Raw genomic sequence first — 11,336 nt, 5'->3', positions numbered from 1 at the left:
AGTTTTTTAAGTTCAAGTCAAAACACAGGGTATTTTTAGAAAGCAACATCCTAACGGACCTTCTCCCAGCTCTGTTTCACATTTCATTCCATAAGAATACAAGAAGAGCTTTGTCAGATGAAAGCAAAAGTCCACCTAACCCAGTATCATATGTTCAATAGTGGCCAAAAATTGCCACTAGGAAAGAGTATATAAGCAGGGCAAGTAAGTGGCAGTATTTCTCTCCTACTCTTTCTCAGCCTCCAGTGATCAGCAGTTCAGGGACTGCCTGAGTCAGAGGTGTTATCTTTGGGTGTAATGCCCTTGATGGATTTTTTCCTTCCTTGAAGTATCTAATAGCTTCACAAAATTCATAGTTAAGCTGTAAAACTCTGGTTTTTGTGAATGCTAGAACTTTACATGGGTTCTAAAAGTAAAGTGTGAAACCACATTACATTTCTACCTTCTGGATGTGCTATCAAACAAACACACCTTGACAAGGAAATCTCTTCTCAGGAGACATCATGACTTTGATATATTCTTTTTTTTTTTTTTTTTAATCTATTTCTGGAATAACCATGTTCCACAGCAAATCCTGCAAGAAAAGTGTTTTCCTGCAATTAGCAGCCCTGCTGAAAACAGCTTGCAGCACTCCTCCAACCCATCCACGAGAGGGCTGTTGTCAGGGCTGGTACCTGGTTAGAACCAGATCAGCTGTACTGCAACGTATTTGTTCTGCTGCCCAGAAGTGGAACATCAGGAGCCACTGGACTGTGACCAGTTGAATGATTTTCAACAAATACATGGAAATAAACATAATCATCTTTATCGCATTAATCAGTCTCACAGGAAACCTTCACCTGCATTTCAGTGAATCCAGAGCCAGTTTGTTCATTATCCCCGGTTCCCTGGTGGCCCTGGGCAGCCAGAGCAGAATTCACCCGTGTGTAAGAGCCAGTGCAAAGCCAAAGCATCACCTGAATGCCATTTGCATGGATCTGCAGCCTGTGCTTTTGCATTTGTCCTCTGCAAGGTGATGTGGTGGTGAGGTCTTGTAGGATCTGAGGAGCCAGACACCGCTAAGGCCAAGCAGCAGAGCACCCACTCCATGTTTCTGAAGCCTTTTCCACCCTGCAGGTATTTTTCTTCCCTGTCAGGCTGTCAAGACCCTCTGCATGTTACATAGGCACTAAGGAATAACCCCTTCACTTATGTAGGGAGGTTTTCCACTCCCACCAAACCTTCCCACTCCAGGAAACTTGTTTTAACACCTGCTTTTGCCAGTACAGAGACAGCAGTGGAAAGTCAAGCCTGCTGGCTTCAAGAGGAAGAGTAAGCCCCCACTTATGCAGCAAGCACCACGGGCTCTTTAAAGCCTTCCCAGTGCCAGCTTTAGTCTCTGTCTCTCTCTCTTTCCTTGCTCACTTTTGTGCATGTTTTCCAAGAGCCTGAACTTCTAGTCTGAATTGCTTTTGAAGCTGAACCTGTTACAAGTCTCTCCAGGTCAGGTCCCCATCCATCTCCATCGCTGTTGTTTTGAGCTCGCGCTGCTGACAGTGGGCACTCTCCCTCTGCAGCAAACGCGCTGGCAGTCCTTCCTTCCCTTCCAGCCCCGCCACATATTTCAGACAACTTCAGATCTACATAAACAGACCTTCTGTACAAGTAGCTGAAACCTTTTCAGCCTCGGCTTTGCCAAGAAGAGACAGAGAGATGCCCCCTCAGGCAGAGTGAAAAGGGCCCAACTAACGCTGTGATGACAGCACAGTAAAATTCCCTGGGCCCTAAATATTTTATCATCATAAAATAAACATAGATCTTCTCATCATGAAATATACATTAAAAAATGTTTAAACATGTTAATTATTAAACCAATATTGATTCATATTGGATGAAGCATTAACGGGTGGAGTTTGGAGGAAGAAAATTGGCAAATGTATTTAATGTTGAAAGAGTGCTTGCCACATATCAATATTCATCAGGCCTAACCACTAATAATCATAAAAGTGACAGGCCAGATTTATTGCTTCTGTGCATGAAGGCAAGTCTGTGCAAAGGGACAAACTAAAATATTAAAATGGGAGGCACAAAAATTCCATTTTTTTTCCCCAGCTCCTCATTGTGATTTTGTGGATAAACTGGGGATTTATGTATAAGAGTCTGAGCAAACAGTGGGAAGACTCTTGTGAGTTTATTTCAGAGCAGGTTATCGGGATATAATCAGGTGTTCATGATCACAACTGGGGTAAGGCTGTCTTCCGATACAGGTGCCATCACAGTGCGCAAGGAGTTAACTGTTGCTCATGTGCCCTCTCTTTGGACATTTATTCAAAGAATTTTAAATGGATTTTCTGAAAGTGGGAGAGTGGGAAATTCGTCATGTGCCACCTTTAGCATTTGCAGGGTTGAAGGTGAAGCTTGAGTTGGGGAGTTTTATGGTGCAAGCCAGTTATTTTGATTTGGGGTTGTAAATATTCTCCCCATAGGAGAATAGGTTGCTCACTGTGTCTGTAGGATTTCTTTTGCAGCAATTTTTTCCACTGGATGCTCTAGCTTTGATAATACATTGGGATCACAGCACAGATAGAAAAGGAAGGTATTGGGGATGGAAATTTCCATTAATATGGGAGACCTGCTGAAGGTCCTTAATATGGGTTGGTTTTAAATGCAAATGTCCATCCAAACCACTCAAGAAGAAGGAATCCCGATGTGAATACAGTCTGTCTCAGGACATTCCTGGCACTGGTGTCTGGGACTGTTTTTCATTTCCCTCCCCACCTAGACTTTTTCCCCTGATTTACCTCAATCTGAACAGATATACCAAGACCTGGTTCCTCAATCTACCGTACCGTGGCACTATGTGAATTTAATAACATTTTTGCAATATGCTGGAGTCTGAAAGAACTGTAGAATTGCAGAGAGTTCATTGTATTTAAAACATTTTCTTGAGAAGAGTGTCTCCTTTTTTGGTCTTTAAACAAAAAGCACAATGAGGTTCAGCGACTGTGTTCAAGGACTCCAGTTTAAATTTGTTCAGTCTACAAATCAAAAAAGAAATTTGTTTTCTTAACAGCCACCTCTGCAAACGCGGTATGGTACCAGAGAGTTAACAGGTGCTCTCTGTCTTGCATGCCAAATTAATTTAATACTTTTCACTGCTGTGTCGCTTTGCAGGACTAATACAAGTTAGAAGCAGCAAATGCAAAGAAACATTTTCTTCTGAGGTGAGGGGGGGGGCATATCACTACTAATGGACAGAGTCATGCCAAGGAAGGTTAAATAAATTGTTCGTCTCCTTGCTGCAACTTGGTCTCAATGTCAGGGCTGATACCTGACTGAGCTGCTAGCATAATTTAATGCAGATATGTAAGTGCTTAAGCTGTTACACAGAAGACAAGGGTGGTGAAAAAAAGAGCAGATTAACAGGACATGCCCCTCGATTGGCCAAATACAGGCCTGGAAACAGGGATCTTTTAGGTCCTCTCCTTTACCCACCAGCACTTGTTGCCTTCAGAATAGAATTGGAATTCCTTTTTTCTCACCACAGAATATATGCCAGTGTAACAGAAAATGTCAACCTTTTTCTTTGGGACAACATATTCAAAGGCCAAAACCTTTAACATCTGGCAGCTGTAGTATTCTGTTGAACAACAGCTTTACTGTCAATGTTTATCCGCTGGAGAAATGCTTCTGAGCCTATGCATAGAGATGATACGCTAAATTGTCCATTTAATTTCCACTTACTGTGAGATTCAGCATATATTAAATAATATTTGATCATTAAAAGCATGTTTATGGACTCTAATATTGCTATCAGTGATATGTGACTAATATGTAGTAAAGTGCATTTTGTCATGATCGGTTGATTTCAGAGTAATTTGTCATTGACAATTGTTAATCTGGGGGTTCTTTTCTACTGTCTCCTAATGCAGCTCCAAAAGATGTGTCTGGAGGGAGTCCTGCTATGGTTGTGTCCTTGTATAATGTCCTTGCATAAAACAAGGAGTGGAGTGATCCATTCATGGAGAGAGCCACGGTACGGGACGGTCTATGGCACTGATTTCCTGAGTGTCACCGGGTTCACTGGAAGCATCTGGGGAGTAAGGGAGATTTCCAGTGTGAAGACCATTCGTGCCTCTAGTGTCCAGCTGGAAAACATGACATACCTCAATCAAAGCAAAGCCAAAATTAACCTTTAAAAGGTGCACTACTGGCCTGATTTCCTAACAAAACCATGCTCTGTGTTTGAATGTGCAAATGTATGAGAATACCTTTATCTACCTACTCCACTACACAGTCCTATCTGATAACTTTTGAACTAATTGACCAGCTTTAATCAAATGTGATATAGAGATTAACAGCCTCAAAAATGTTAAGATCTCACAAGTTTCATAAAAAAGCTGGTTCTGCTGGAGTTCCTCATTAACCACATACCCAGGAATTCAACCACAGGATACATATTCTTGGAAAACAAGCTTCATTTCCTCTGATCATAGAAGTAGCTGGCATCTTGATGGGCTATTCTCCGACTGGAAAACATCCATTTGTCAAAATCAAAATGTGCTACAGGAACAAACACTGATTTTAGTAAAATTTCAATTGAAGGCAGCTGTTTAGTCTGTGGTAACAGAATATTTTTATTTTTTCAATCTTAAAGAACTGTCCTTCCCCTTAATGTTATCCTTCTCATATACAAAAAAATACCAAACAAACAAAAAAAACAACAAAAAAGTGTGTATGTTGCAGGGGGAAACTGTTGGACATTTGTAAAAAATTATTTTCTTCAGAATTATCCCATCATAGGTCATGGGAAAATGTTGATTTTTCAGTATACCTCAGGGGAAAAAAAAAAAAACCTGGAACGTGCACTGAAAGAGAAATTCCAAGTTTTTACCAGAGCATTAAAAATTCCTTCAGAGTGAAAGGACCAGCTAATCAGTAGCGATATCCAGAGCTCCTCCTGTCAAAAAAAGCTCTCCTGTACCCAACTATACTATCCAGAGCAATGAGCAACTAAGTCTTCATCAATTATTTACCCACCATACCCACGTGATATCACCAGTAATGCTCATCTAATAGAAGCAGTCAGAACATCTGGCATTCAGGCAGAAAGCAGAGCCAGGTACTGTAGCTCTCCTTGCCTTTTTCTTTGGCTACCTGGTGCTCACATCCCACCGCCAAGCTGTTAGTCTCTCGGTAACCAACAGCAGCAGTGTCCTTCTAGCTGATGCAGCTGCTGGCAAGGGAGTACAGACCTCTTCTGCTTTACAGTGGTCTTCCTCAAATCCCTCCTACGTGTCATTGCAATTACTTCAGCATTTCCTCTGTCTTAGATCAGGATCTTCTCTTGTCCAAGAAAACTAAGCTAGCTGACTCCGTGACCTGCACATCAGAAAAAGCTCATCCAGCATTGCTCTGGGTGCATGGGCAACATTCAGAGAGGGTGTTCAACACTGAGAAAGCCCAAACAATCCTCCTTGGTCTAGTGTTTAAGGAATCTGCAGCAAAACTGGTCAATGCTGTGTAAAGAATCAAGGGCTAGGTTTGTTCAGACTGGGTTTATCCAGAGGATTGGGATCCCTATGCCTCAGCTTCCTCTGGCTGTCCGGTTTGGTGGTGATAACTCCTTTTGTGTGGTCTCCCTGTTGAGACTGTGCTTTTTAGGTCTGTCAGAGCCTGGGCAGCAGTTAGTCTACTGACAGCTTGATCTCAGCTGGAATCTCTAGATATTGCAAAAATAAACCCTAACAGGCACCATTTGGCATGGCACGCTCACTCGTGAGCTGGGATATAATGACATGGGTCACACTTTGCAAATGCATCTGTCTTCTGGGCCTAACAGCAGCCACATTGTGTGGGGTGCAATTAGGAGGTCACAGAAATGCTGTCACTGATGGCTTTCTGGCTGCCTTTGGAAAATGTTCTCAACACATAGCTAATAAGTAGTTTTCTTTGATACCACTTTGATAGTTAGGGACAGCAGGAGGAAAACAAGCGGAAGACCCAGCTCAGCGCTATTATTCCTTTTAACTTTGCTTAGCAAATGATTCTGAAGTGCTCGACACAATAACTCCCCCTTTTAAGCATAGGTTTTCCACTCCTCTTCCTTTGCTAGGGTCTAATTTTAAGGGAGCACTTTGGGATTTTAATAACAGAATTATACACTTTGCCCACAGGTCTTTAATCTCTTGATGTTTATCCCATCAGTTGCGTCTCTGGCGAGCCTTTATCCTAGGATGTTTGTCTATTAAATTAACAGTATTTCAGAAGAAGAGAAGCCATTTGCAAGCAGTAAATCACAAGGCAGTAGCATTCACTTAGCTCTCTCGCTGTTACATCACTCAGTATATTATACACTGTTCTATATGCTCAGTATATCACCGAGTTCTTCATCTTCCCTGCCACCCCCGCCCTCCGCCTCCATGCTGTCTACAAACTGCACAAACCTTTCAGAGGCAGGCGAATCAAAAGAGAGAGACAGATGAGATTCACGCAAGCAGAAAACTGGGACGGTTTTGAGTGTTTGGATGGCACTGCTGGATTTTGGCTGGGTTGCCTATAGAGAAGAGGGTAGAGCAGAGCCCTACACATCCGAGTATTTCAAAGTGTGCCAAAAGCAGTGACGAACAATGCCCAGCGAAACCTCGGTGTCAGAGTGAATGCAGCAGCAAACATGGTGCCTCCCACCTACTGTTGAAGTGAAACCATCCTGGGCTGGAGGCAGCCCACGCTGAACAATGTATGGCGAAGTACCATGGAGCTGCGTGATCAGAAAGAGATACATATGCTGTATGGTGAAGAAAGAGAATTAGTTGGAAGGAGGCCAAGAAAATGGAAATAATAATTCTGTTTATGCACAAAATACAAATGAGTGTATGCATCTTGAATGGCTGTGGATGTCTTAATTCTTGGTATTAATTGAAGGGGTCCTTCCCTAAGAAAGCAACCTGCAACGGATGTTTGGAAATATTTTCAGAGCTCAATGCACTCTAACAAAATCACCAGCACTAAGAAATGTTCATTTTTGCTCCTTGGATTCTGCCCATCCAGCAAATGGAGTGGGTTCAGTTTCATTTAAACATTGAGAACTGCCAGGCCCCTAGCAGAAAGCAGGCATGGTGCATCTGCAAGCAGATGGGAAACATCTCCATGTAAGCATTTATGAGATGCCTAACATAGTTTTCCTCTCACAAAAAGGAGCAAACAGATGAAAATCTAAATGTTAAGGACAGTGTGAATCAATAATTTGGGGAAAAAAATCAGAACAGGTTGTACAAAGCAATCTGTCGCAATGACTTCTATTTTATTTCCCTGTTGACTTCTTGCTTCCTACCTTCCTTGCTATCACCTTTTACAATATATCCACGCAGAAATCCCATTTTCTAAATCAAAATTCTCTTTGAACCAAATCAGTTTAGAAACAGCAAATTCCACTCACAATGTGACATTGGAAATTTTGTCTTCCTGCCCTCCATGAATTATCATCTAAAAAAAAAAAAAATCAAAATGAAAAATTCCTCCAGTTCTCCTACTGGAGCATGCCTTCTTCTCTGCATCCAGGTGCCACACCTTGACTCATCACTCTCCTGATTTCACAGATTTTTAAAGCCCAAAGGCCTCAGCAAGGCGCTTGGCCCACCTCCTCCCCTGCACAGGCCATTTGGGTTCCTCTAGTTATCCACATGTTAAGCAAGGTGACTGAGGTTGTGCTAATCCCTTTCAGCTCGCTGAAGACTGGACTGTTGCACGCTACTCGCAATGGATAACAGAGATCGAGGTGATGCCCTAGCTGAAGTTGAAAACAGGTTATGAGAAGTGGCAAGAGCAGACAGATCCTTTTTCCTGGCTGGAGAGGAAATATGAAATACAGAGCATATTTACTTTTTTGCTCCAATCTGGAGCAAAACTGATACCTTTCAGCATTGCCCAGAGCTACTTCAGGTGAGAGATTCCTAGCTTCAGGCTCCTTCTCTGGGGTCTGGAGATTCAGCCTTGTTCCCCACACCCCAGGTCTATTCCCTAACCACCAGCTTTTAAAATTGGCCTCTGTCACTTGGTTTGTTTGTTTGCTTGTTTATTTGTCTCTCTTTCTCTCCTGCTTTTTGAAATTTCTCTTTGGATCTCATAAATCTTCCTCATGGAGATATTTTTTGCACTTGGCATATTTCCAAGAAATGTTTAGACTTCGATAAAGCAGGTTGGTGGTTTTTTCCATGAGAAGTTTGTCACGATTTTTCTGAATGGCTTTCCTCCATGAGTCTTGGCAGCTTCGGAGTCCCCTCCAGTAGGATATAATTGGAAGTAGCTGCTCTGTCTGATAGCCTGGCTTTCAGAGAGTGGCCTCCAGTTTAGTAGCTGCAAATAACTGTGGGCAATTTTGCCTATGCTTAATTGTAACAAGGTTGTTTCCTCCAACTTTTAAGTTTTTCATTTTCAGGCAAAAGCAGAGCTGAATGCTCATGTGTTCTCCACTAAAAACCCTTTATAATAAGTGTTAAGAAAATATTCTCTGCCACTGTTAACAATTTTTTGCTCACAGACTGGAGATCCAGATGATGCTGGGATCATCGGGTGATATAATCAGCAGAAGAAAGACTATCTCTTGGTTAGGCTGACTGATAAAGCTCTGGCTCTTCCAAAGAGCAAATGTATAACTCATTTCTTATTCAGTCTTCCTTTTGGTAAATTTAGCAATATTTCAAGCTGGGTTAATTTTAGTATTAGAAAATGTAAGACTACAGAGGAACGCAACCAGCATTTTGAGTCAATTGTACTTGTCCAAGGGAGGATCAACCCTGATTGTGCTGTACCCAAAGGGTGTTCTCCAGTCTGTCCTTCAAACTCTCCAGTCATCATGATTCCACCATCTTCGTGGGCTATTTTTTCCAGCACTTTGCTCTCAGTAGTGTCAGAAAGATAATCTAAATATCCTCTATAATGTAAGACCATCTTTGAGCCACTCCAAAATTAAACTGCCTCATGTTCAGAAGAGCACAGACGAACCTCAGATACTAGATCTTATGGCAGTACCAGCTGTCAGCCCACAGAAACCTTTGCAGGAATAGGAATAGCCTCAGTGCTATTCCGAAATTCTTAGAAAAAGATTTTCCCAGGAAACTGAGCTACTGCTTTTCCATGCTCTACCATCTGCGCTTGCTGGAGACAGGCTCAGTTACTGGCATCCCATGAATACATCAATAGGAGACAAAACCATTAAGAAACCAGCAGAGAACACTTTAAAATGCAAACAAAGCAGAATAGTGAGACACTTCAGGCCATATCCTGAACTGCTGTAAATCAGTGAAACTCATGTATTTCAAGCAAACTATGCTAATTTGCTCCAGCTGAGGATTCGGTTCTTCATCATTAACTCCTCCAGCATTACACAACCAGGTTTCAGAGGCTTTGAATGACTTCCTGCTTTGAGTTTACAGCTGTTCCAGCAAGGCCTTTGGTTTATCCCATTAATTTATCATTAGCCTGTGTAAACAAAAAGAACAAAACAAAAATGGCTGGGAAAAAAGGAACCCAAACAGATGCAGTCACTTTTCCGCCACTTCAGACAGACTTTAGGTAAGAAGCATTGCTAAAGTGGAGACCTACTGGGACATGTTTCCTAGTTAGGATAAAGATGTTGGTTGAGATCTAAGGCTTGAAGAATCTTGGTTCAGATTAATGAAAAAAAAGAAAATAAGCCTCCAACTCCTACCCAAGAGTCTTCTTTTTCATTAAAGGAATATTTCACTCTTCATTTCAATGTTTTCCAATCATTCTGATTCCACCTGGAATCAGATGCAGATGTCCTGAAATACCAACAAGGAAGCTAATGCTGACACTTTTTCTGAAGGATAAGCAAAGAGAAAATGACAAAAACATCAGGGAGAAACCCTGCTCTCCTGATATTGCTCATCCATTTTGGCATATTAATAGGGGCTAGACAGGTTGAAAAAGCTTCAGGTACACACACAGGAAAGGCTGAGTCCTTACCTGACCAAAACGTTTGTGCCAGTTTGATCCCAGCTTGCAAACATGACATTGTACTTGAGCCTGAACTGCATTATGCCTTCCGTGTATCCAAAGGTAACATCCAGATGCACAAATTATTCTGAAAGCTTGGAGGGGAAGATCTGTTATTCCATTTTTTTTTTCAAAGAAAAATGAAAAGAAGGATAATTCTTCCCTTCCCCACAAAATAACCTGCCTAAACCTGTCTAATAAATAGTTCAGTTGTTCCCAGTTTTGGTCACCTAATATATCTCAATTTTTTGCCCTTCAGACTGATTTTGCACAGTAGGGAGATGGATGAAGACTCAGAGATGGTTGGATGGTTAGCAGGGTTTTCAAAAGTATGTATGCAAGTTAGAACAACAAGGAAATAAATGGGCCCAAAGTTTTGCATTTCTGTTAGCACTCTTGTGAATCACTATAGGCATTATGTCTTTTACCAGTAAAAGTAAAACTGAGTTGACCATGATCAGGGTCACACTGGGAACATACAGCAGTTAAGAATTAAACTCCAGATACTCAAATCAGAAAAAAGTACATCCTAAAATGTTTTTTACTGATCTTGTTCCTGGTAACAGCACAGATACAAGACAAGTTTTTCATTGGGTGGAAGCTAACCAGGATCAATCTTTTGGCTGTCAGCAGCAGACTCAGAAATCTGCCCCAAAAGCTAATGAAAAAGGCGGCTGCTCTGTCTTTTTGGAAAGATTATCTTATGCTCTTCCACAACCTCAGCTGGCATCATGTGAACCCTGCTGTTATGGTTTAAGCCCAGCTGGTAACAAAGCACCGTGAAGCCACTTGCTCACTCATCCCTGTCCCCCTGCCCCAGCCCTGGTGGGATGATGAGGAGAAAATATAAAGAAACACTTGCAGGTCGAGACAGGGACAGGGAAGGATCACTTACCACTTATGGTCATGGGCAAAAGACAGACTCAGCTTGGGGAAAAAACAAAATCAATTTAATTTACTACCTATCAAATAAAAAACAAGGATAATGGGAAGTAAACCCAAATCTTAAAACACCTTGCCCCCACCCCTCCTTCCTTCCCGGCTTAACTTCACTCCCAATTTCTCTCCCTCCTGCCCTTCAGCAGTGCAGGGGAACAGGGGACGGGGGCTGGGGTCGGTTCCTCACACCTTGTCTCTGCTGCTCCTTCCTCCTCAGGGGGAGGACTCCTCACTCTTCCCCTGCTCCAGCATGGGGTCCCTCCCCCCGGGAGACAGTCCATCACAAACTGCTCCAACTGAGTCCTTTCCACAGGCTGCAGTTCCTCACAAACTTCTTTGGCGTGGGTCCTTCCCATGGGCTGCAGTCCTTCAGTCACAGCCTGCTCCAGCGCGGGCTTTCC

This window comes from Haliaeetus leucocephalus, unplaced genomic scaffold, assembly GCF_000737465.1.
Source record: "Haliaeetus leucocephalus isolate CR32 unplaced genomic scaffold, Haliaeetus_leucocephalus-4.0 Scaffold306, whole genome shotgun sequence".
NCBI lineage: Eukaryota > Metazoa > Chordata > Aves > Accipitriformes > Accipitridae > Haliaeetus > Haliaeetus leucocephalus.
The sequence above is the reverse complement of the archived record's forward strand: the minus strand, read 5'-3'. Positions refer to the sequence as shown.